General features: G+C 40.4%; 1 long non-coding RNA gene across 1 annotated transcript in view; it reads left to right on the forward strand.

The window, feature by feature from the left end:
• LOC131827563 (uncharacterized) overlaps positions 1 to 22,364 on the forward strand; it is a 56,295-nt gene extending 33,931 nt beyond the window's left edge. The window contains exons 3-4 of the long non-coding RNA XR_009352054.1: positions 19,972 to 20,055; positions 21,733 to 22,364. This is a non-coding gene — a long non-coding RNA (uncharacterized LOC131827563). The remainder of the gene's footprint in view (positions 1 to 19,971; positions 20,056 to 21,732) is intronic.
• The last annotated feature ends 5,551 nt before the right edge of the window (positions 22,365 to 27,915 follow it).

The raw sequence follows: 27,915 nt of genomic DNA on the forward strand, positions 1-27,915 counted from the left end.
TTTGCTGAAATGGGGAGTGAGAGAAGGAGATGACCTAAGGATCACTCCACGATTTTTGGCATAAGCCAACAAAAAAGGAGATATTATTTGCTTGGGAAGGAAAAACTGCGAGAGGAGCACATGGTGGGGGAAGAAAATTTAAGAGTTTTCTTTGGGGCATATCCATTCAATGCCTTTAAACATCCAAACAGAGATGTTGAGTAGGCAACCTCAGGGCAGAGGTTGGGGGTGATAGGGACTTGAGACTTGGGAGATATTTGTGATCGATGGTATGTAAAGCCATAGGCCAGGTGAGATCACTTAGGCAGTGGTGTGGACAGAGGAGAGGAGAGAATGGTTTGTGTATGTCCACCCTAAGAAATCAGGAATCTGAGGAGGAATCAGAGCAAGGGCTGAGAAGGAGCAGCCAGCATGGAAGGAGAATCCGAAGAGCCGTTTCCTGGAAACCAAATGGAGACACTGTTCTTTCAGAACAGAGTGGCCAACAGAGTTAAGAGCTGTTGTCAGATCGAATAAGGGAAGGACTGAGAAATGATCGCATATAAGATGTTTAAGTGAATGCCTGGTTTCAGTTTCCTCCTACAAACATTTCCACCCAATGAGAAAGATTCCTTTACAAAAATAAGCTGATGAAGAGTGATCAGGAAATGGAAATTATTGGGGCGCCTGGGTAGCTCAGTCATTAAGCGTCTGCCTTTTGGTTCAGGTCATGATCCCGGGATCCTGGGATCGAGCTCCACATCGGGCTCCCTACTTGATGGGGAACTTACTTCTACCTCTCCATTCCCCCTGCTTGTGTTCTGTCTCTCTACTGTGTCTATGTCAAATAAATAAAATCTTAAAAAAGAAGAAGAAGAAGAAGAAGAAATGGAAATTATTTTTTAAAAAGGCAATTTGGGAAATATGAGCAAGACCTTGCTGGCAGGGTAGATTGGAGGCAAAGAACAGGATGGAAAATGTTCGCTTCCATAGCTCAGTTAGTGCACCAGAATTTCTCTAGAGGAAGAACTCAAGGTCAGCATTCTGACTGGAAGGGAGCAGTTGCCCACTTCTCTTGGAACTGCATTTGACATGAGATTAAGAAAATATCATCTTTATGAAAGAGCAGGCCTTATCAAAGCGTTCCCTGGGGCCACCACTGCCTAGACTCTGGGACTGCGAGTGTGCTTGCGCACTTGTTCCAGTACAGAGCTGTCTGGTAGGGTGTGTGGGGCCTGGAATCTATCCCCTGCCCTGCTGAAAAAACCATGCCCCAGACCTCACAGATCTAATTTGCATACATGCTGATGATAGCCCTGCATCAATGCAATGGAAACTGCTTTTTCATCTCCAACAGGTGCAAATTATATTTATAAATTAAATTCCTGTGTTAAGAAGAACAATTGCCAAAACTCATTTCTCATTTCTGAAAATTCTTAATAATCTGTAAAGTGTTTTTCAAAGGTGAGCTGTCCTTTTTTTTTTTTTTTTAAGATTTTATTTATTTATTTGACAGAGACAGCAAGAGAGGGAACATAAGCAGGCGGGTGGGTGAGGGAGAAGCAGGCTTCCCGCTGAGCAGGGAGCCTGGTGCGGGGCTCGATCCCAGGACGCTGGGGTCATGATCTGAGCTGAAGGCAGATGCTTAATGACTGAGCCACCCAGGCGCCCCAAAGGTGAGCTATCCTTATCCTTAGTAGGCATTTATTAGCATCAATGCCTCTAAAGTCAATTGCTTCTTCTTATTAAATGTCTACTTTTCAAGAGAAAAATAAAGCCATGAATGAAATCTGACTTCAGTAAAATTGCACATGCTTTCCTAGGCACTAAGAAATTGATACTTGCTTTGTCCAAACTCTGCAGTCCTTGTCTGAAAAACTTGGTTTGTGATTTGCGAAGGTCAGTATGTTATTATTCTGGTCGTGTTGGCTCCCTCTGGTGGATAGATTATATGAACATTAATCTTGGGTGCTCCTGTAACAAAAAGCTTCAGTGTTTTGAAGCCTTGAGGGCTTGCCTATTCAAAGTGAGTAACAGGAGATGTCCTGTGATTATATATTGTGTATACACAGGTTGCCTTTGGGAGCAGTAGTTGGGAAGTACAACGAAAGGCACACTTGGGGTGGCAGTGGTGATCTTGTAAATATACATCACATGGAATTGCTATCAATGGCCAAAGAACTTTTTAAAAAATTTGTTTTAAAGTTTATATATATATATATATATATATATAAATAAATAAATATATATATATATTTATATATATTTCAAATTGAAAGATTACAGAAATGTAATATATATCCAACATTCAGACCAAAACATTTCTAGCACCTTATGATAAGGCTTTTTAAAAACTGGTTCCCTTATTAGCAATCAGGTCTATTTTGCAGCAGATAAAACAAACTGTAGGTACAGAATCACTGTCAGTAGCCCACCCAAAGGCATTGCGAGGAATAATTTGTTAAATGCATTGAGATGAAAATATGCTGGGTTACAGAGGTTGACCCTGAAGTGGCACACAGGTATCACTATCCTCCACTCCAAAGTGAAAGTTACTCCTTTTTGCCCCTTGGCTTGGTTGTCATGTTTTTGCTCTCGCATGAATAATTTTCCGATTCTCCGATTTGATTCACGCTCTTCAGTTCAAACACCCTGACAGAGTGTTGTGTGGTCAGAGCTGTGGGTACAGAGAGGGAGAAGGTGTGGTCCCAGTCCTCTAGGGACTCCTGGAACCATTGAGTTTAAAGCAAAAGGAGGAAATGGGTGATCCCAACCCAATGTGTTAGGAGTGACAGTAATAATAGTCGACATGTGTAGAGTACGTCCTGGTATCAAGCTTTTCTCTCTGGACATTACCTACAACTCCTCATTTGATCCTCATCCCTGTTACTGTCACTTTACTCATGAGGTGATGAAAGCACAGGCTGGTGATTGCCCAAGGACAACATAGCTGGTAAGTGTGGCTGCCAGGACTTGGCGCCATCACCTACACGCGCACCCATTTCCGTGCAGCTCTTTCCCGAGGACGGTGTTGGAGGCACGTGCAGGGAGTGGAGGGAGCAGGGAAATCTTTGTCTGTCTTATCTAGTGAGCTGTCCAACCAGGATTCACACTGAGCACTACCAGAAAATATGCCAATCATTGTCCCCCTCCGATGCAGCCCTAGTCCAGCCCCCAACTTGCCATCTTACATACTTAAGCAAAAGCTGGCGACACCGGTGTAAAAATGCAAAGGCATGTTTTTTTATTCCTATGAAATATATCAAAAATTACTCTAGTACACACTTGACTATCTATTGTTATGACACAAATTTCTTCAAAGCACAGGTAATCGACAGAACCAGGTGTCAAACAATTTCTTTATAGATTTCTTTTTAAATTGACACTTTCTGTTATTGAGTTATCGTCATCTGTAAGTGATTTTTTTTTTTCAGTCTTGAAAGCATGGTAGAAAGCATTATTGTAACCTTAGGCAATTCCGAATAGTTCAAAACAGATCAGTGTAGTGGTGCAAGATTCTGAAATCCCACCTGAAGGCAGTGTTTGCCTCTTCCACCTGCCAGAATTTTCTAAAGCAAAGTCTCGAGACAAAGATAGCTGAGCCTTCCCTCATAATCGCCAACAGTCTTTTCTTCTCAAACATAGACAGATTATGTCCATCTGCATCACTGTGGTATCTTCATACTTCGGCTCCTTCTCCGACAAGGACCAAGCTTAGCTTGCATGGAATCTCATTTACCACAAGACAAGGTACAGCTAGGAACAGAATAAACCTAACAGGGTCTAGTAGTAATTATGATGGTGTTAACATGGGAAGCGAGTCCCAATCTCTTCAGGCCATCTTATATGACATGAAGGTCTGCTATAAAAAATGAGATTTGTGTAATTGAAGAGAAAATACCAACAGGAACATTGATGAGACTCAACAGTAGTCCAGTCTGAGAATGTCAGAAGACCCAACCACATTGTGAGCAGTGATTAGGTTTCACCAGTTTAATGTTACTAGATTGAGGTTCATTGGAGTTCCAGTTTGCTCTTCTGGTTTGACATCTGCATAAGAATTATAAGCATAGAGTTATATATTTGTATGTTTATACGTAGTCTTAAAACAAGATGATAAAAGATGTCAACATTATGTGATGACAACCTATGAGAAGGTTTTCTTTTTAAAGGTGGGGGGGGGGGGTGTCCATGTATTCTTCATTTGAGAAACACTGTACTGTAATCCTTAGGCCTACAGGGGGAGACAAACACAGGCCTTGCTCTTTGGGAGTTTACATCAACTCAGCATTCCTCACAGTGGACAAGACTGAAAAAGTTATACACCAACTTTTTTGAAGTCATGATACCCCATTTATTGGTGGTTGTTTTTTCTACTCTTCGACATTCTTTAAAAGTTGCTACTCAGTGAATAGTTTTTTCCTGTATTTCCTGCTGGGGAGCTCCCTGACATCTTGGTTGATTTTTTTTTTTTTTTTCAATGTGCATGCAGTAAAATTCAGTCTTTGTAGTGCACAGTTTTATGGGATTTGACAAATGTATAGATTCATGTATCTACCACCCCAGTACCATATAGAGCATTTCACTGCCCTAAAAATTACCTGGTGTGGCCCCTTTATAGAAAACCTTTGCCCATCCCCCAGCCTTGGCAACCACTGACCTGCTTTCTATCCTCACAGATGTGCCTCTTCCAAAATTTTCTAAAGGTGCGATCATACCAGATGATTTGGGGTGTGATTTCTTTCATTTACAGAATGCATTTAAGATTCATACATGTTACTATGCATGAATCAGTGGCTCACTCATTTTTCATTGTTGAGTGATGACCCATTGTATGAATATCAAATTAATTTACCCATTATCCCCTGAAAGTACATCTTGGTTGTTTCCAGTTAGGAATAAAGTTGTGATAAACATTCCGGTGTGTTTCAACTCATCTGGAGTTGAAATGTGTAGGAGTGGGATTTCTGGTCATGGTGTAAATATATACTTAACTTTATGAGAAATAATCAAACTGTCTTCCAACATGGTTGTACTATTTCCCATTCTCAACTGCAAAGAATGAGAGGTCCTGTTGTTCAGCCCCTTACCAGAAGTTGGTACTGACCAGGTTTTGTTTTTTTTACTTTAGCAATTCTAATAAGTACGCAGCGCTATTACAACATGGTTTTCATTTACACTTTCTTGGTAGCAAATGATGCTGAGCATCTTTTATATGCTCATTTGCATTAATATCTTCTTTGGTGAAATATGTATTCAAATTTTTGCCCATCTAAAAAATGGGTTGTTTCTTTTCTTATTGTTTTAAGATGTTATCAATTCTGGATACACGTTTTTGTTAGATATGTGATTATAAATATTTTTTTCCCAGACTGTGTTATATTTTCATTTTCTTAGGTATATCTTTGGCAGAGCAAAGATTTCAATTTTAATAAAGCCAATTCATCCATTTTTTCTTTTGTAGAGTGTGCTTTTAGCATTGTATCTAAAAACTCTTTACCAAACTCCAGGTCATTCCAACATTCTGCTGATTTCTTCTAGACATTTATAGTTTTACATTTTACTTTCCGGTTTATGATCTGTCTTTAGTTAAATATTCTTCAAGATGTGAAATATATGTAGAGGGTTTTTGTTTGTTTGTTTGTTTTGTTTTTACATGTATGTCCAGTTGTTTCAGCATCAGTTGTTGGAAACACTCACCTATGTCCTTTGTATTGTCCTGACAGCTTTGTGCAAACTCAGATGGTTGTATTTCTATGGGTCCATGAATGAATTCTCTATTCTGTTCCATTGTTCTGTGCATGTTTCCATTAGCCAAAACAACACTGTCTTGATTATTATAGCTTTGTAGTTAAGTCTTAAAATCCTATAGTGTGAGTCCTCCAACTTTTTCCTTTTTTTTTTTTTTTTTTTTTTTCAGAATTGTTTTGTCTAGGGGCACCTGGGTGACTCAGTTGTTAAGCGTCTGCTTTTGGCTTGGTTGTGATCCCAGGGTTCTGGGATCGAGCCCTGCATCAGGCTCTCTCTTCAGCGGGAAGCCTGCTTCTCCCTCTCTCTCTGTTTATGTTCCCTCTTTCTCTGTGTCTCTCTGTTAAATAAATAAATAAAATCTTAAAAAAAATTGTTTTGGCTATTCTAAGTCCTTTGCCTTTCCATATAAATTGTAGAATTGGCTTATCATCTATAAAAAGCTTACTGGGGTTTTGATTGAATTTGTATGGAAGCTGTAAGATCAGCTTGGGGAGAAATGACATCTTAATATTGATGCTTTCAAACCCAGAACACAGTATATTTCTCAATATGTTTGCTTTAATATATTTCATCAGTATAATTACAGCAGCTTTCCCACATCTTTCGTTAAGTTTATACTTAAGTACTTAACTTTTGGGTATAATTATAAATGGTATTTTTTCTTTTTTTTTTTTTTTAAGATTTTATTTATTTGTCAGAGAGAGAGGGAGAGAGAGCGAGCACAGGCAGACAGAATGGCAGGCAGAGAAAGAGGGAGAAGCAGGCTCCCTGTCAAGCAAGGAGCCTGATGTGGGGCTCTATCCCAGGACACTGGGATCATGACCTGAGCCGAAGGCAGCTGCCCAACCAACTGAGCCACCCAGGCCTCCCGGTATTTTTTCTTAATACCACATTCCAACTCTTCATTGTCAGAAGGTAGGAATATGATTGGCTTTTGCCTGTTGATCTTTTACAACTTTCTAGTTTCAGAAGTGTTTTTGTAGATCTTTGGAATTGACAACTGTATCATCTTCAAATAAAGGCAGTCTTATCTTTTTCCTTTCAAATCTGTATGCCTTTTATTTATTTTTCTTAGCTTATTTCACTGGCTATGAGTTCCAGTATGATGTTCAATAGGTATAGTGAGAATGGACTTCTTGACTTATTCCTAAACCGGGGGAAAAAGCATTCAGTATCTTATCCTTAAGTATAGTGTTAGCTGAAGAGTTTTCATAGATTCCCTATATAAGGTTAAGGAAGTCCCTTTCTGTTCTTAATTTTCTGAGAGTTTCATCATGAATGAATGTTAAATTTTGGTTTTATTTCTATTTATTACCTATAGATGATAGGTAATAAATAGATAGGTAGATAGATACAGCTGTTGACATGGAAATTATGTTGATTGATTTTTGAATTTGAACCAGCCTTGTATTCTTATAATTCTTGTATTCCTAGGATCTGGGATAAATCTCAATTGGTCATGTATTATCCTTTTTACATATTGCTAGTCAGTTTGCTAATATTTTGTTGAGAATTTTTGACTTCATATTTGTGATCTATCTTGCTTTATGATTTTCTTTTCTTGCAATATACAGTTTGGTTTGGGTCTTAGGGTAATGCGGATTTCCTAAAATGAGCTGGGAAATACTACCTTCTCTTTTGTATTCTGGAAGATATTGTGTATAATTGACATTATTTATTTCTTACATTTTTGTAGAATTCACTAGTGAAATCATTTGGGTTTTCTTTTTGGAATTGTCAAACTACAGATTCAATTTCTTTAATAGAAATAGGCCAACTCAGGTTAAGCATTCTTGAGAGTCTTAATGGTTCGGGCCTTACAAGGAATTGGTCCATCTTATCTAAGCTGATGAATTTATGAACATGGACTTATTTGTAGTATTCCCTTGTTATTCTTTAATGTCTATGAGATCGGTCAATTACTGGTAAATTGTGTCTTTCTCTTTTTCTTGGGCAGCTGGACCAGAAGCTTACTAATTTTAACATTTCATCAAAGAATCTGCTTTTGGTTTTCTGTTTTCCATTTCATTCATTTCTGATCTATATTACTTCCATATTCCCTTTTTCTGTTTGCTTGCCTTAGACTCAGTTTGATCCTCTTTAATGTCTTAACGTGGGAGAATAGGCTACTGAATTCAGATCTTTCTACTGCTCTTTTCTATTATAAGCATTTAAATATAAATTTCCATTTAAAGATGCTTTAACTGCATCCTACAAATTTTTGATATACTATATTTTTATTCTTTTTCAGTTCAAAATACTTTCAATTTCCCTGAAGTCCTTTATCTTTAATCCATGCATTATTTAGACATGTGTTGCTTAATTTCCAAATATTTGGGTATTTACTTGATATCTTTTTATCAATGTTATATTGATATATGTTTATTATATCATTACGATACATGGTATCTTTGATGCCTATATCATATATTATTGATGTTATTATCTATTATTATTAATTCCATATGGTTTGAGTATATACTTCATATATTTTCATTCTTTTAGATTGTGACGTTTTTTATGGTTAATAATATTCTCTGTGCACTTGAGAAGAATTTGCATTTTGCTACTGTTGGGCTCAGTGTTCTATAAATGTCAAATAGGACAAGTTGGTTGATGGTATCGCCCTGCTGACTTTCTTTCTACTCATTTTCTACCTACTTCAGTCAATTTTTGAGAGGTGTTAAAGTCTCCATTTAAAATTGTCAGTTTGTCTGTTTCTTCCTTAAGGTCTGCCCATTTTGCCTCATGTATTTTGAAGCTTGTTGTTGGGTGCATACACATTTAAGATTGTTATATTTTCTTCAAGAATTGACTTCTTTTTCATAATGCAATATATCATCTTTATCTCTGTTAATATTCCTTGTTGTGAGCCTACTTTGTCTAAAATTAATATAAATACATTGTTAGTGTTTGGATGATGTATCTTTCTCCATTCTTCTATTTTTAACCTAAATATGCCTTTTTATTTAAAGTGAGTCTTTCATAGACTGCATAAACTTGAATCCAGGTGGGTTTTTTTAAAGTCCGTTCTGATAATTTCTGTCTTTTTAACTTTATGTTTAGAGTGTTCACATTAAAGATGATTAATGAAATGATTGGATTAAAATATGCCATCTTAGTAGCTGTTTTTTATTTTTTCACTTGTTATTTATTTCTTTTTGCCTTTTCTGTCTTCTCTGGGTTTAATTCAATCTTTAAAAACTTTTTTAATGGTTGCCCTAGGGTATACCATAAAATTTTTAAAAATCTGAATCCACCTTCAAATAATACTATCTTATTATACATATATTTACAAAACCTCTAGGAGTATATTTCCAATTCTTCTCTCCCTCTCATAATTTTACTTTTATATATGCTATAAACACAAAATTTATTTTTAGTATTATTGCTTCAAACGGTCAGGTTTTTTTTAGAGCAATTAAAATAAGATAAAAATGAATTTAAGCCCATCATGTATTCTATTTGTGATACTCTTCGCTTTTTGGTGCAGATCTAATATTCTGAGGTATGTCTTTTTTTCCCTACCTTGAAGAATGTCTTTCAATATTTCTTATAAGATGGGTCTGCTGCTTATAGGTAGGTCCTTACATTTTTGTTTGTTGGACAAAGTCTTTACTGTTTCTCTACTTTAGGGCATTTCTTCTGAATGTAGAATTCTGAAGTAATGTCTTTTCCCTTTTCAGTGCATTGAAGATATCATTCTATTTTACAGTTTCTTACAAAAAGTCTTCTGTAATTCTTATCCTTATTTCTCTATAGGTAATGTGTCTTTTCCACTGCTTCTGTCAAGATTTTGTCTTTCGTATGTCTTAGTGTTTTTGTTTAGTTATTTTATTTGTTTTGTTTTTGTTTTTAAATTTTTCTTGTGTTTCTCTAAACCCCTTGGATCTGAGGTTTGGTGTTTGTCACTAATTTAGAAAACTCTCAGCCATTATTTCTTGAATATTTTTTCTGTCCATTCTCTCTTTTTTCTCCTCCTGAGAGTCTAAATTATGTGTATGTTAGACTATCTGATATTGTCCAATAGCTCTTTGATACCTTGTGCTGGTCCCCCCCCCCCCAATTTTTTTTCTCCTTGTGTTTCTGTTTGGGTACATTTTATTGATGTATAGTCAACTTCATTTTTTTTTCCTTAACTATGTCAAGTGTACTGATGATCCTCTCAAAGATACTCTTAATATCTCATAGAGTTTTTGATTTCTAACATTTCATTTGATTTTCTATTCATTTTTAATTTCTTTACTAAAATTATCTGATTATGCATTTTATTTACTTTTCCCATTCGAATCTTTAATGTATTGATCATAGTAATTTTAAGTTCCCTATCTGATAAATCCAACATATGTCTGATTCTGGTTGTGATGATTGCTTTATCTTTCCAGACTATGATTTTTCTTGCCCTTTTGTATGCTGTATACTTTTGTTGTTGAAAGGTGAACATATTGTATGCGAAAATAGATATTAAAACAATGTTTCTTACACTCAGAGAGGAGCAAGACTTTCCTTTTTGCTAGGCCTTTGATGTGAGAGTTTGGTGTGTTCATTTAGGTTGATGCCCAGAGAAGGTCTGTACCTTGTAGCTCTCTCAGCTGTATCACACAGCAGCTCTTGCTAGCATGGTGGTAGTAGATGGCAGAGGGTTGACGTCTTTTGTTCTCATGAAGCCTCAATCTTAGACGGACACTAGAAACCAGGGTCTCAGGTTTCCTACCCCTTCTCCAGCTATAGTGCTGGCCCTAGCAAGTATTCTCACCCCTCCCCCAATGGAGAAACTTCTCCCCCTATCTCTCCACCCCCATTCTCTCCTTCTAGCTAGAGTTAATTTCTACCAATACTCTCAGGGTATAGTTTTGATCCTCTGTCTGCTGCAGATTAATGCTTTGTTGGGTAAAAGAGATAAAGGAGATATATCAAGGTGACATTTGGGCAGTGGACAATGGCTGCTGTTCTCCTTCCCCAACTAGCACCTTACAGGACATTTTTTTTAGGATTTTCCCTGATCTTCCCTATGAGCACCTGGTGTTCCCAGAGGAAAAACCTGCAAGAGGGTGTGAACCATCCTATGTCTGCAGCCCCCTGGGACTTCACACTCTCATGCTAGCCCACCTTTGGCCTTTAGCAATTCTTTAAACATTTCTGGTTTAATCTTCTTACCTGCTTGTATGGGTTTTGGCAGCATCTGTCTCAGGTAAGCAAATGCTTGAATCCTGTTTCTTCCTGCAAGCCTTTTAAAGTCTTTTTAAGTTAGTTATTTGCCTGCAGTATTAGTTCTCTGATAGGTACTATAAAAGTTGTTAATTTTAAGCTTATTCACTTTTTTCTTCTTCTTGTAAGGGTAGGAACAATGCTTTTTCCAGCTCTTAAATCTCTGGCTTTAACCACAACCATTAGTCGTGTTTTAAAATTTAAAATTCCAGGGATGCTTGCCTAGCTCAGTTGGTAGAGCATGCAGCTCTGGATCTTGGGGTTGAGTTCCACATTGGGTTTAGAGATAACTTAAAAATAAAATAAATAAAATAAAATAAAATAAGGAAAGATTTAAATAAAATAAGGAAAGATTTAAAATTCCAGAAAGTAAAAGTGGAAGGCAAACTTTCAAATTCATTTGTGAGGCCAGTATCACCCCGGTACCAAAACCAGATAAAGATACCACCAAAAAGAGAGGGGTGGGGGAGAGAACTATAGGGCAATTTTCTCTCATGAATATAGATGCAAAAATCCTCAACAAAATACTATCAAACCAAATCCAATGATACATGTTAAAAATACACCACAGTCAAGTAGGATTTATTCCCATGATGCAGGGTGGTTCAATATTCATGAAACAGTTAACATGATATGTCACACTAATAAGAGAAAGGATAAAAAACATATGATCATTTCAATAGATACAGAAAAAAACATTTGACAAAATACAACATCCATTCATGATAAAAATCCTCTGCAAAGTAGGTCAATAAGGAACACATCTCAGTATAATAAAGGCCTTATGAAAAACCCACAGCCAAGACAATACTCAATGGTGGAAAAACAGAGCTTTCCCACTAAGGTCAGGAACAAGACAAGATGTCCACTCTCACCAATTTTTATTCAACATTGTATTAGAAGTTCTAGCCACAGCAATTTGACAACGTAAATAAAAGGCACCCAGATTTTACCCAAATTGTTAAACTCTCACTACTTGCAGATTACATGATATTATATAAAGAAAATCCTAAAGACTCCACCAAAAACTACTAGAACTGATAAATGAATTCAATAAAGTTGCAGGACACAAAATCAATGTATGGAAATCTGTTGCAATCCTATATGCTAATAATGAAGCAACAGAAAATGAAATTAAGAAAACAATCCCACTTATAATTGCACCCAAACCAATAAAATATCTAAGAATAAACTTAAACAAAGAGGTGAAAAACCTGTACTTTGAAACTGTAAAATACTGATGAAAGAAATTCAGGATGACACAAAGGAATAGAAACATGTCCATGCTTACAGATTGGAAGAACAAATATTGTTAAAATGTCTATAGTACCCAAAGCATCTACAGATTTAATGCAATTCATATCAAATACCAACAGCAAATCCTAAAATTTGTGTGGAATTACAAAGGATCTTGAATAGCCAAAGCAATCTTGAAAAACAAACAAACAAACAGAACTGGAGGTATCACAATTCTGGACTTCAAGTTACATTACAAGGTGATAGTAATTAAAACAGTATGGGTCTGGCATAAAAATAGATATATAGATCAATGGAATAGAATAGAAAACCCACAATTATACTGTCAAGTAATTCTCGACAAAGGAGGAATGAATATACAGTGGAAAAAGACAGTCTCTTTAACAAATGGTATTGGGAAAGCTGGACAGCCACATGAAAAAGAATGAAATTGGACCACATATCTTTCATATCTTTCACCATACACAAAAATAAACTCAAAATGGATTAAAGACCTAAATTTGACACCTGAATCCTTGAAGAGAGGACAGACAGTAACCTATCTTACATTGGCCATCACAATACTTTTCTAGGTATGTCTCCTGCCGCAAGGGAAACAAAAGCAAAGATAAACAGCATCAAAATAAAAAGTTTCTAGGCAGTGAAGAAAACAGCCAACAAAACTAAAAAGAAACCTACTGAATGGGAGAAGATATTTGCAAATGGCATACCTGATAAAGGGTTAGTATCCAAAATATATGAAGAACTGATACAGCTTAACACCCACAAAACAAATAGTCCAATTAAAAATGGTTGAAAGACATGAACAGACATCTCTCCAGAGAAGACATACAGGGGGCCAGCAAACACATGAAAAAATGTTCAACATCACTCATCATCAGGGAAATGTAAATCAATGCTACAATGAGATATCAGCTCATACCTGTCAGAGTGGTTAAAATAAAAAACACAAAAACAACAAGTGTTCGCAAGGATGCAGACCAAAAGGAACCATCTTGCATTGTTGGTGGGAATGCAAACTGGTACGGCCATTGTGGAAAACAATATGGAGGTTCCTCAAAAAATTAAAAATAAAACTCTCCTATGATCCAGTAACCAGTGCTACTGGTTATTTGCCCCAAAAATACAAAACATGTATCCCTATGTTTATTATTTACAATAAAATATAGCATTTTTTATAATATCCAAAATATGGAAACAGCTCATATCCATTAATAGGTGAATGGATAAGAAGAGGTGGTATATACATGAAATATTATTCAGCCATAAAGAAGAATGAGATCTTGCCATTTGCAATGGCATGAATGGAGCTAGAGAGTGTTATACTAAGTAAAACAAGTCAAAGAAGACAAAAAACCGTATGATTTCACTCACATGTAGAATTTTAGGAACAAAGCAAAGAGGCAAAGGAAAAAGAGAGATAAACCAAGATTCTTAACTATAGAGAACAAACTGATGGTTATAGAGGAGAGAGAGGAGGGGGAATGGGCGAAATAGGTGATGGGGATTAAAAACTACACTTATCATGATGAAAAATAAAATGAAAGAAATTTTGAAGTTTTAGGGGATTTTTATAATAGCCAAAAGACATTTTTCTAGGAATATTTAGAAACTAGAACAGGGAATCACTAATGAAGAGAGTATAAAAATGTGATGGGGTATTTGGGGCCACTTATTTATGTGTTTTTACATGTTTTCTGTATGTTTCTATTACTCAGACTTGGAGCTCAAGTGCCTCAAGTTTGGGGGACTGGTGGGGGCTGGGGGGAGTTATATATGGGAGAGAAAGGAGATGTAACTTCCAAGAACTTCTGGTTTTTGTTTCCAGAACCCTGAGCCTATAGTAGAACTTAGAAGATTTGCAGGGAAAGAAGAGCATAAGGGTTTATAAGAAGCAAAGAGGGTAACAGAAGGACAAGACTCTTTCCCAGACTAGAAAGTAGTTCCTGATAAGGACTGGAGATCAGGGGACATCTTGGAATAGAGCTGGAATGGGAGCCACAGGAACTCATAAAGGAAGAGTTGCATGAGCTACGTAGACAGAAAAGACCCCTAGGCTACCTCATAGAAGATTCCCCTGTCTTAGCTATGACTTGGAAACATAGAGTACCACCAGTCCTGAAAAGTCCTTAGGACCAAAGACAATGGAAGTCTTAGCAGAAACCTATGGGACAGATGACAAATACCGGAGTGCTCCACCTCCACAGATAACTTTGCACTGCAGAATATGCTGGATGCCCTATGTGACCTTGGAGGGGGTTATTCAGTAATGGCAGAGATTATAGTTTCACACAGAGTTTGGAGGGATTGGAGTTTCCAAGTCAATATAGTAGACTTCTGGAAAATAGAGATTTAATATTGCTTGCACATCATAATTTGTAGACTGAGAATCATGCCTGCCAATAAAGGATTCAATTCCCAGGGAACTGGTTACCATTCTGTTTTGTTGAAAATGTTTTGGATTCCAGTAACTAAAGATTTTTTTCCACTCTGGTGCATCTGAGGGCTTCAATGTGCCTTCAATTCTAATGATTCCTTCTAGGGTGAGGTAGAGTAGGGTGGTGGAGCCTGCAGGGGAAAAAGCACTTTGAATAAACCCCCCAGGTGTTCTGAAAAACCTCCCTCCTCCTCCCTCCACTAGCTCCCCATGCCTAGTGCTTCCCTGAGAATCCCTATTTTTCTCTCTTGGTCTTTGTGCACTTTTTTCAATGAAGACACTGAAACAAAGGCACAATTTGACTCTTTTAGGCAGGAGGTGTGTTCTTAGAAAGGTTCATGTAAAAGCAAACCTGTTTCTATGAAGACACAGAGTGCTACGTACATAAGTTGAAATGGTTGCTGGTATTTGCATTACAAACAACTAAAGAATATTTGTGGGAGAGGAGCTGGTGGGGGGATGGGGTAACTGGGTGATGGGCTTGAAGGAGGGTAGTGATGGAATGTACGCTGGGTGCTGTATGCAACTGATGAGTCCCTCAATTCTCCACCTGAGACTAATTATACACTATATGTTAACTAAACTGAATTTGAATTAAAAATAATTTTAAAAAAGAATATTTAGGAATCTGTAGCTAGGAGAGGAAAAAAAAGTCCATGGACTTCCTCCCAAGTGGCCATTGACTTGGGAAACTGTCCTCCTCCTGACCCGGCCTCCTACCAGGTTGTCAGTAAGAAGGATCCTGTGAAACTCAAATAAGCATCTGCATGAAAATGTCCCCAAAGTGAACAATTTAGAGCATTACAGCAGCTCTTCCATTCAGTTCTGTGGACTGAGGCGCCCCCGGTGCCGGGTGCGTTGATGAGAGGTCCTTGACATCACCACAGCAGAGATGTGTGTTTTTAGCTGGTGTTTCTGCCATTGAGACCACGACTGACTGACTGCCTAAGCTTGAGCGACAGCACATTTTGTCTGACGTTTTCCAGAGCTGTGGTCAGATGCCTGGTTGTAGGACTCATTTTCTTAGTTTGGGCCATATTTCACCACCACAGAAGGCTCACAGGAACCCGGGATCTTAAAGCTGCTGCCTGTATCTGATGTCTAATACAATCACATTACAGTGCTGCTTCTCTCCCCTGGGGGGTTGGGGGGGGGGGAGGCCTGAAACCAAGAATCTCTTGGAAATGGAAGCAAAAAGCAAGAAGCAGGGAAGGGAGAAACGTCTAAAAATCTAGGTTAAAGGGGTGCCTGGGTGGCTCAGTGAGTTAAGGCCTCTGCCTTGGGCTTGGGTCATGATCCCAGAGTCCTAGAATCGAGCCCCACATCGGGTTCTCTGCTCAGTGGGGAGCCTGCTTCCTCCTCTCTCTCTCTGCCTGTCTCTCTGCCTACTTGTGATCTCTCTGTCAAATAAATAAATAAAATCTTAAAAAAAAAAATCATCTAGGTTAAAGTGTTGAAAAAAGAGCATGCAAAGAGAAGTTTATCCCTTGTGATTTGTCAGTGGAAGACAGAAAATCAACGAAATTTCTCCAGACAGGGTGGGTGTCACTGTAGATACACTGAGAGGACCTATTTGCTGCCCAAAGAGGCTAGGTATGGGCCACGACTTGGACCTGCTAATGAGAGACGTTACTGGAAACAGAAGATGTCCCATTCAGAGACAGGATGAAATATTCTTGAGAGTTTACGTCCCGTTGGTTAGGAGCTCAAGCTCTGGAATCAAAACTGAGTTTGAATCCCAGTTCTGCCACTTCCTCATTTTGTGACCTCCCGTTACTCATGAAGATATACAAAGGGCTGCTGTGAAGATCAGATTAGGTAACAGAGCGCAGAACCTGTGGAGATACACAATAAATGTTAGCGATTGTTACCCTTACTCTCCAGTTCTAAAATATTTAAGCTACAGTCTACTACTTTGTACCGTTACTCAAAGGTCACTTCCCCCTAGAAAAGGAATGTCTGTTGACATCCAGGGGAAGATTAGAGATTTGCATTTTTATTATTTCACTTGCTGAGGAGAGTGAATATCACGTTCTTTAGGGGATTTCTTGGGGTCAGAGAACCAGGTAATTTACATGGGAGTCCCAGTCTACTACGGGGACACTGGCTTGCCTGCTAACCCTCAGATTCTTGACAGAAAGTATGATCCAGTGTTTGATTCTCTTGGGTTCAAGGGACTCAGACTTATTTGGTGGTAGGGGGCTTCTGTAAGAATAGATAGGAGAGTAAGAAATGGCAGGGAGCCATCTCAGCAGCCACATAGCCATCCCTCCTGGAGAACTGCTGGCACATTCATGACTGTACAGAATCTCAGGTCCCAGGGGCCCTCTGACCCTGGTCATCTCATTGTCCTCTGATTACTCCTGACACTAGGGTCTCCACTGAACAGCTGGCCTGCCGCCCTGTCAACTTCCACATTTGCTACTCTAGCTTCCCTGTCTCTTGGAGATTCATGCACAGGAAAGAATCAGCCTAGGGTATTTTGTTATCTTCTGATATATACGGCTTCTCTTATGGGGCTGAGTTCTCATTCATGGGAACCACTAGAATCCCCAAAATGCATACAATTCTTTCATAAAACAATGACTTGCTGCTTTTTCCTTGGTTTTGCTTTATAAATTAGTAAGAGAGTCTTAAATTGAATGGTCGCCTCTGCCAGGATACTAGCTAAGGCAACTTGGATTTGAGACTCTTATCTCTTAGGTACAGATGGAAGATCTGCAATAAAAATGATGAATTTTCTGTTCTTATTACACTCCACATTAGCTCATATGCTAAGCTGAAAATCCACATTTCCAGTTTGGTAGTGTTTTTGCTTTCAGGATAAACTTCAGGTTAGTGACTGTTAGTTTATTTGTTCGAGGAGAAATGCAACAATTTATGACAAATACATCAAATGACATGAGGCTCTCCTGGCATGAAAAGATGGAGAACTGACTCATCAGGAGGGACTCTCACCTGGGCATTCCAGCAGGAGGGGAGGAATAGAACCTACGTGACCAGCATTTATTACGTCACCTTTACTTAGTGAATGAAAGATGTCATCTCAGTTTCATAGAGAATTCACGTAAAGGCTGATATAACATCCAAATGAATTTCTTTCTTGCTAGTTCTCTAGGTTGCAAAATTTCTAAGTGGTAGAATGACCAGTACCTTGAATTAAAAAAAAAAAAAAAAAAGAAAAAAGAAAATCAGCAAAAAAAACCCATTCAGCCCTGTGGTAATAACAACTACAAATTTATGGGATGAAACAACAAAAAAAAATCCCCAGATTTAAGGATAATTTTACTCCAAACTACCAGTTAAATATATAATTATGTAATCACATATGTAAATCTGGGTCTCCTTTTACTTTCAGTGCCCCTAGTTCAAACATAAACGGTATTTTTAGTTCTTGTGTTTCCTTTTTACCAAGCTTGATCAGTGAACAAGAAAGTCTTATCAATCATCTACTTGTTGGAAAGCATGGAGCTTTGAACCACATAGCTCGTTTCAAAATTAGAAATGCCCCCACTTAGGGGCCCATGTCAAGACTTTCAGGAGGCAGTTGTCACTACATCTTACATCTGACATGTGTCTTTGGTTAAAAGCAGCTAAGAAATATTCCTTGAGATGGTGTGTGTGGGGGAAGTGATAAAAATGGTATTTGTTTTTTTAATAAGTAAATTACAATTCATATTTGCTAGAAAGCACTATAGCTCTTTCTCTCTTAAATAAGGTATTCATTCTAGAATATTTATAAAACAATTATTTTAAGAGCAAAGCACATTTCTTTTCATTGACACGTTCTAAAGATGTGTCCTGATGTAATATTTTTGGTGACAGAAAATTATTTTATTACTACTACTACTACTACTAATCACTTATTTATTGAGGGCTTACTACTTGCCTGGCATTGTTCTAAGATCATTACACAATTCTGCCATTGCAACAATGGTAGAAGATATTGTCTCAATTTCTCAGATAAGGAATCTTTATTAGGGAAAAAAGAGCATAAGTTCCCAGCCCGCAGCCTTAGGACTGAAGTGGAGAAAGGATGAATTCAAGTGCTGACCCTGAGCCATACACTTAACCACACCACTGTGCTACTACCTGCCCAAGTCCAGGTTCACTGGGAGGAAGGGGGACTTTCACAGGTTGTCTGACATTGAGATAAAAATCCATTGTAAGTTGTATCATGGAGCTTGTCTTCATCCTCACCCTTGATATCATCCTAGGAACTTATCTGGGATGGCCCTACAATTTCACTTGGTTTAAGACTCACTCATGGTGAATGGTTGGGAAATGTTAATTGCATGATCTAGATGAACTCATTATAAGGGAAAGAGTTAATGTGCTCCCTCCCTAGGGGTATGTACAAAATAGATAGTTGAATATTAGTTTAATTGAATGAAAGGCAGACAATATGGTTTCACAAGTGCTACGGAGAAATAATTGCAGAAATCAGAAAAATGGAGATTTTAAGAATATGTTTTATTAATGATAAAGCTAGATTGAAGGGTAGAGCTTCATTGTGGTCATAGTCAGACTCCCCAGTGCTTTTTCCCAAGTCTAAAACTTGGCGCATCTTCCCGAAAGGGAGGGCTAGCCCTGTAGAATGTAGGTGCAGAGCAAAAGGACTGCTGCTTCTACTTTGTCCTTCCATTGGAACACAGCGAGAGCTAGGACTTTAGAGCTGGCCCTAGCAGCAGGGGGGACTCTGACCCCTTCCTGCCTGCCCCCCAGGAAGAAGGAAGTAAGCAAAACACACCCATCCTCTGCCAAGGAGATCCAGAAAAGAAAGAGAAAGAAAGGGCGGAGTTTCCTGCTCAGTCCTTCTGACTTACCAAGCAGATGAGGGAGTACTTGGCCCTCATGGGAGAGTAAGCAGGGTAAGAGCGAGGGCTTCAGCCACTGGCCAACACTTTCAAAAGGGTCAGAGTTCCCATGATTTGGTCTGAGGCCAGACCCCTACAAGGGAGAGAAAAGATTCTCTCCAATGGCAGAGATTGTGCTGAACGCTCTGAGCATGCTGGTGCTGCTTTTGGCACTGAGTTCCTACTCAGGTAAAACAGGGACACAGATCTATTGCATGGAGAAGGAAGGCTCCTGAAGGGTTTATTTTTCTTTGGGGTTGATTTAAGGTTTGACCGTAACCTCATGAAATAGGAGATATGAATCCAGCTGGCAGCAGCTAGGTGGCTGGGAATGCACCCATCATAGCATCCTAAAATCATTTCTGTCCAGGGGAGAAGCTGGCTATTTTCTGTGTCTGAGAAGCAGCAGCTGCCTCTTTAAAATAAGGATGCATCAGATTGAAGGAGCCTTTGATTAATACTGTATTACTTCCGGCACTTTAGGAATTCGATAATGGAGGAACCCAACCAAGTAGAACGGGTTGCACATCAGCTTGACTTGATAGTTCATGTGGCAAGGATGAACAGGTAAGAATTTACAACCTTTCCTCTCCCCACACGTTGAGGACGATTGTCCCAGTAGCTCAGGGAAGTGGGTAGAAAGTAGAATTGGGAGAAAGTGAAAAGAAGTGACTTGATTTACATAGGAAAAGGCATGGAACCACCTAAGGGAGCAAAGAAAACCTCCAGGACCCAGAAGGATCCCAAGAGTGGGAAAAGGAGGGAGTGTCGGGATGGAGAAGCAGCCCTGGGCTGGAGATTTTGCAAGAGTGGAAGAGAGAAATTTGAGTAGCTTCTATACGCTGTGTGTGAGATTTGGGGAACAGAATGGAGACATTGATCTGCAGCAAGTTTTCAATAGGCAGTTCTGAGTCACTCTTACCTACATCAAGGAAAGCTTGACTAAAGATCTTTGTCACTCTTCAGGATTTTGAAGTGAGATCTATTTTTTTTCCTGGATAAGTTATTATGAGGGAATAGGCTTTAAGAAGTGGCAAAGAAGCCCAGATTTATTTGGATCTATGTTTCTTTCTTTCCTTCTTTCTTTCAGATTTTACTTATTTATTTGAGATAGAAAGAAAGAGAGAGAGAGAGCACAAGTGTGTGCAGGGGGCAAGAGCAGAGGAGGAGGGAGAGGGAAAGAATCTCAGGCAGACTCCATGCTGAGCATGGAGCCCAATGTGGGGCTCGATCCCATGACTCTGAGATCATGACCTGAGCTGAAACGAAGAGTTGGAGGCTTAACTGACTGCGTCACCCAGGTGCTTCTGGATCTTTCCATTTGGATATTTCTAGGCTGAGTCACCCTGTGGGTACTGACCCTGAGATAGCCCATAAAGTCTAAAGTGGTCATTGTTGAAAGGATGTGCCCAGGAGGTGGCCCGCCTGCACAGCGGGTTATGACCGAGGCTCAAGCACAGAGCAGTGACAGGGATACGTTAGCAGGTGGCCCTCAGCACAAGGCGGAGATCTGATGGAGAGTGACCTTTCTAGTCACTCCTTACCAACACACTTCTTACTGCCTACCAGTGGGCTTCCCTGGCCAAGACTTGTGAACCGTCTTCGAGCCCATCATTTTGGGGCCTTCTGTTTTGAAAGATGTTTGTTAGAGAACGGCCTGCAGCTGAGTTGAGGCTCTAGCTGCTGGGTCCAGGCTCGCTGAAAGTCACTGTACTGGAATTCAGAAGTGCCCTGCTTCAGGGTCAAGCACTGGTACTGGATGACGCTACTTGCTTGGCTTTGGTTTCCTCGCCTGTGAGATAACAGTCTCAGGTAGATGCTACCAGTGATCCCTTTCAGCTCGAATACCGCATGCTAACTTCCCAGATCCTTCCTCGCTGCGGTCACTGGTCCCACTCTGTCTGCCCTGGAGGCCAGACCTGGACCAGCTTCCCTTCCCCAGGCCAAAGTTCATTCTGTTCACATCGTCCCACTCCCAATCAGACCTACCTAGGAGCCAGCAAGGACAGCAGGGCCAAAGGCTAGAGCACGGAAGCCGTGTGTTCCTGTATGGTGAGCGCTCAGCCGGCTGGAAGGAGGGAGAAGGCATCTCCTCGGTGACCCCGGGAGTCACAGCCCCTCCCTGCACACACACACACACACAGACAGTAGCGCGTGTCTTTGGAGCTCAGACAGCTTGCCTAGCAGGAGGAGGCAGTTTTGGTCTGTTGGTTTGTTTGTTTTTTGTTTTTTTCTTTTTTACAGATGCTTCTCAGAGCCAGCAAAACAGCAACTGGGTAAATATAGGAGGATGACGCATCAAGCCCCGCGTGGACGTGCCCCCACGAGCGCGCATGCACAGACAAGCCTGCAAGCCGTGCACCACCACGTGGCCCTCAGCCTCCAGGAACTGATGCTCAGGCTCCTCCAGCCAGAAACTCCTAATGGAACGGGGCGTCCTCCGAGAAGCCTGGGAGGGGGCCGCGAGGGCGGTCGTGCCCTCAGCTCCTTGGAGCATCGTCAGCGGTCGCCCTCTGTCGTCCCTGGCTATATATAGACCTGCTGCCTGCAGCGCACCTCGTGTCTTTGTGAATGAAATCCCGAACGTCCTTCCCGGCTCTGTCAGAGCAGCAGGGGCGTTTGAAAGTTTTGAAAATGAGTGGGGGAAATAGAGCAGGTGTTTTGTTTTGCTCATTGTGAAAGGCAGACACCGATTTGGAAGGTTTCAAGGTAGGGAACGTGAGCCAAACTGAGGACAGCCAATTTTTTTTTAATTACCAGCACAATTAGCAGCCTGGCTCAACAACAAACCTGTTTTGTCAAGCTCTGTTTCAGGATTAGGGCGTTGCGGCAATAGTACCAAACAGGTGAACGGAGCAGTGATTATATCCCACTCTTGAAAATCAGTGTTCTGCCTCTATGGTCCTGGGAGGCCACCTGCAAGCCTCTGACTCCCTCTTTCTGGCCCTGACTGAATTGGCATAAGGGCAGGGATCAGGTCTCTATAAGGCCATCTGCTCTGTGGTGGATCAGTCCATGTTAAATGAACTATATTAAATGAATGTGTTGTACATCAACATTAGCTTCTTGGGGTAAAACAAAACAGAGTCTCTCTGTCTTCTTATCATCCCTAGTTGTGACCACGATTTGAAATTTTGAACTGTTTAATGGAAAGGCATATGACTCTAAAGGTTACTCAGTAATATCTTCTTGGGGACAGGATTTCTGTGGGAGACCCACTAAGAGCATCCATTAGGCCTTAGAATGCTTTGGTGTGAGCCTCCTTGGTAAAACTTGAGTGTGCTTTGCTCTGTTACTCAAATCAGGCCCAAGAGACTCAGACAAGTCAAGAATGCTCCACTGAGGTGTGCGAGGTCTCCAAGGAACAGTAGAGGCCAGAAATGACCTCAGAGGACCTTTGTAAGGAACCAGAGACTAGAGAATTCTGGGCCATCAGACTTTACCTCTGGAATTGAGTCAGAGGAGCAGAAATCATAGACTGGTCAGTTCCTGCTCAGCCTTCACTGAGCCTCAACCTCTCTCATTGGGCCAGAGTTTGGCTGAGTCTTCTCCAGAGCTAACCTTAGGGCAGTCATGGTGGAAGGAGTCTCAGACCCCTCAAGAGAGACCTCAGCAACTCCCCAGCTAAGCTGTGATCCTGATTTCAGCTCTTCTATTATAGGACGGGTGGTGGACCGAGTATTGTTAATTGCAGAGTCCCTAAGAAGATCATGTCCCAAAATATTGCCTCACGGGATGTTTGATTCCACCAGTTTGAATCCGTTTGAGAGGCATTGCTTTCCTTTGAGGGTTGTCTGCAAATGTATTGATCATCAAGGGAATAGCTATCGTTCCCTACCCTTCCACTACTGATATCTACAAATGTACAAACTTCCTTGCCTATGTTTCCTTACCAACTGGCTTCCAGTTAGGTTAGGCCAAAGGGAGGCCTCAGCAGGAAGTCGGAGGGCAGGCGAAGGGGCGAAGTGGTGGTATTTCCACCCCTCTCTTGGGCTCAGGTGCTGTCTTCCATGGTGTCCGTGATTCCTGTGCGGTCCCAGCTCCTATCTGGCAGTTTGACCATGGCTCCATGTCCTCCAGGAAGTTCCAGGCTCTTCTCCCTTGGTGTCTCCAGCTCTAGCTGTTGCTGATTGCTGCCTCAGCAGCTACTGTTGGCTCCTCTCTTCTTCCAGCCCATTTGTGGCTAGTTCCCCTATTAATTCCCTTTAGTGAACTACCTGACTTGGGCTCTGTTTTCTTGTCTTGACTCTGACTTATTATGAGGGTTAGCATATAAACATCTTCTAAGTAAGTAATGATTTTTTTTTTTTTCCTACAATAGCAGGGAAGTCCTAGGGAGCTCAAAAGAGAAGGGCTCAAAGTGGAAAAAGGGTGAAGACATTTCCTCAGGTCTTCTCTACCCTATCTAAGCCCCCTCTGACCATGCTGTGGGGAAAGCCACAACCTAGCAGCCCCCTTCCACCAGCCTGACTTGTTACTCTCAGATTTTCACACCATAGAGTTTCTGCCCCAGCTGAGATCTGTTTGCTGACACCTGTGATTCATGAGCTCCCAGCTAAACACTCTGGCCCATCCATCCTCCTCGCCTAGAAGAACATCTCTCTTCCTCACCTCTCCATCTCTTTGGCTCTTTCTTCTTTGCAATCCTGCTGAAAGCCTGAGGTCTGAGCACTCTGTCACTGTTCCGCGCCCCACCACAAGTTATTTATGCACACTGAGCTCTAATGCTCTTGTGTTCTTCTGTTTATTTCTGTCAGACATCTTGTCATTTTAATTACACGTGTTTTCCTATTTGGCCAAAGGAATTTTAAGGTCTGTGCCACTACAAGACCAGGTCTACTGTGTCTTCTGCTGCCTGTTCCTACCCTTCCCTCAGCTTCGCCAGTCGCCGGCAATTATAATATTTAGCATTGCTCTAGTGTGTTCAACAAATATTGATATGTCGCCTAAACAAATTCCCTCAGCTACGAAGACAGGCTTATATCTGTTTGTCAGGACAACATGCTTTTTGGGGGAGCGGCGCTGGCCAGGAGAACTTCAGAACTGTTCTCTCTTTGACAGACCATTCCCAGTAGAATCCAGTCTCCAGGCATGAGGTTTGCTCAGTCATTATTTTTATTTCTCCCTGGGCCTTGCGTGTTTAAACTACATTTGGAATGCGGTTGTTTTCCCCCCAGCCCAAACCTCCTGAAGGGGATTCTTGCTGATGGCATCTGTGGCAGAGACGAGCTCATGCCTGAAGGGATAAATTATTTATGGTGAATGGTGCCCTAATGGATTGTGTGATCGATAATGCTTATAATAGTACAGCAGCAGACAGATCACAGAAGGGCTAGAACACGCATCTACATCATTCGGAGGAGATGGGGTCCGCCAGACAGCAAGAAGAAAAAGGGGGTGTTCATGACGTCAACCTCAAAACAGTGCTGGATGAGGAGAAAAGAACAGCATTCTTTTTTCTTTTTTTTTAATTTAAAGGGACAGATCAGCTTTTAATCATGGGATCACTGTACCAAAATGCCCCACCAGTATCCACTTACCAGAGACCAGGCTTATTTGGAGGTAATCTAGGAGAGAGTCTAATCTAGGAGAGAGTCTCCCCAAATTTCTAAAAAGCCTTGTTTCTCCCTTTGGTGTGGTATATAGCCTGCCTGCCAGTAACGAAGACATTAGTATCTGTTGCTTAGTGTTAATTGCTTCACTATAGGGTTTAGCTCCAGTTCCTAAGCAACATCCAATATCTCAGTGGGCCTCTTTGTGCATACATGATCCCAAGTTTAAACTTTCTCAGGATTGCTCTTTTTGCTTGCTGGAAAGCTCCAATGGAATCTCCAGCTGCAATTTCAAACGCGGCATGTCCAGAACCAGGGCATTATGTCACCCCTACCTCCTCCCTGCTGTGCCTCAGCCCGTAGCCCCCACCCACCACAACCACCACCCAAATCCCTATCTTTCCTTTTTATCTACTGATGTCCCATCAATGGCACCAGTGTCCTGTGGCTCCCCATGCCAGGGTGCCATATTGTTCCCGTTCAAGGCTCAGCTCAACTGTCACTCCTTCCTTGAGCCCTCCTCTTAAATCTGAACCCTCATGGTATTGGGTTTCTCCCATGGCACTCATTATCTTCTAGCTGATTTTTATGGATATATATTTATACATACATCATCTGTCAAACTAGTGTGAGCCCCTTTAGGGCACGGACAGTACCTTAATCACCTTTGAAGGTCCTAGATAGACTGGGGCTATGGTACACTTAGAGTTTGTTGAATAAAAGATTGACAAACAGACAGTAGAAGCAGGCAGTGGTGGTGACATAGGCAATGTTTGCTTTCAGTGGGAAGGATTAAGTCATGTCAGGGGAATTCTAGGCGAAAGTTCTCCAGACTCTGTTTCATGAGACAGAGCTCATTTACCCTTTCCTGGGTTCTAGAAAGTATTTCAGAAAGACAGTAAGAGTTCCCAGTACTATTCCCACAGTCCAGTTGACCCGAGGAACTCAGAAGACAACTCTGTAGAAAGGAGAGAGGAACCTGGGCTCTTTGGGGCTGGTTTGGGTGTGAAGAAGCCACATCAGACATTTCTAAGGCTCCAGAGCTCTCCAAAGGAAAGAAACAGATCAGGACTTAAACCAGAAGCACTGCAAAGGATTGAAGGTCACCACAGTCAGTGGCTTCTCACCTCACTCATGTGCTCCAATAACAAAGCAAGGTTGGTGACAGGACCACAGCGCCTGACCACACTTCCACACATCACAGGGTTTGTCTCATCTTTTTGAATTGATAGGGTTGTCTCAGTAGACATAGTATAGAGGACACAGAAAGACAAAATTATTTACAAAATTACTTTCACATAAAATTCATGTAAGTTCCTATCTTGTAGGATATTCAATAAGTGGCCACCTTCTGTCCCCTGCTTCAGTTGGTGCAATCCACAGAACAAATCCTAGATGTAACTCTCAAGAGAAAACTTCTGTGTAATCTCAAAAGAAGGCTTTCCTTCAGGCCATCAGAAAGGGGCAGTCATGGGTTTGTAGGCAGTTTCCCAATCAGTACAAACATCACATTGAGTTCCAAAATGTGTGGCAAAATCTGTCCTTGTTGCAGTGAGAACTTTCATTTTGTATTTTCTCAATTGTTGCAGTGAGAACTTTCATTTTGTATTTTCTCACTTGGGTGCAATTAAGTTTTCAAACAAAATTGAGCTAATGTCATCTTTGAGCATTTCAGTTAGTCTTTTTTTTCTTATAAAGGAAACCACCCTTGAATATATTTGGCTGTGTGATTGTGCAGTCAAATAAGGACATACTTAAATATTCAGCTGGGTAACTGCATCTACAATCTACCTTCATTACTGGCTCCCAGCGCTCTATGTGGATAGAAACACCTACCTTCATAATGTCTCTTGATGTTCACTTTGGTTTCTTGTGAATGACATAAGCATTACTTAGCTGATTTATTTCCCCTCCTAATCTTAGCAAATCACCTGATTTTCATTGAGGACGATATCCATTCTGGGGATACTGTTCAGGATGACTTCAGGACTAGAAATAGTATCTGGCTTATTTTTAGAGCATTTTACCTAAGGCTGTTACATATGAATGGGAAAATGAAAGCATGCGGATAGTCAACCAACTCTACATGGTCTTACGTTGGTTCAGTGCCTATGCCAAAAACCAAATTTATAGTTCCTGATTGAATAATCAATTCCTGAAGAATCTCAATTCTTCCCCCAATTATTTAAAGATAATCTCAGAGGACTGTATTTCCTTAATACCTTTTGGCAACAAGATTCTCCTTTCCTGTATAGTATAGTTTATCTCATGGTCCATAGTAGTGTTCAACAATAAATCATTGATGAGGACATGAAAAAAATGAAAAAAGAAAAAAAGAAAGAAAGAAAGAAATGACAAAGACTTCCTTGACCTTCTGTGGTCAGGATGGGCGATGACCTTGTCTCAGAGTTTTATAATCAGTTTTATAAACCCAGCTGATACAAACCATTGTTTGAGAAATCAAAAGCTTATTTCGTATGCATCTTTTTGCAATTAGGCTTCTTTTGGGAAACACACGTCTTTGGGAAAAAGTGATTATGCAGTTCTATGGCGGGTTGACAGTGTACGAGAAAACATGTATTTCCATTACCAGAGTTCCACTGTAATTGTTTGTAACAATGCAGTGGAGGCCCAGGCTCTCATTTTATGATATCCAGAGCTAGACGGGATAGGGCAAAGATCTTACTAGAAGAAAATTCTTAGGACCCTGGCCTCACTCCCAACAAGAAACGGTGTGGGTGAGAGTTCTGGGAGGCACTCAGCATGAATCTCTCTCGAGTCAACATCCAGCACAACTGCCATCTCTGAGGAAAGCTATGATTATGAGCTTGACCTCCTCTGGTAAATAAAAGGTTTATGAGATTGTATGGAGGAG

The sequence above is a fragment of the Mustela lutreola genome, chromosome 1 (genome assembly GCF_030435805.1).
Source record: "Mustela lutreola isolate mMusLut2 chromosome 1, mMusLut2.pri, whole genome shotgun sequence".
Taxonomy (NCBI): Eukaryota; Metazoa; Chordata; class Mammalia; order Carnivora; family Mustelidae; genus Mustela; species Mustela lutreola.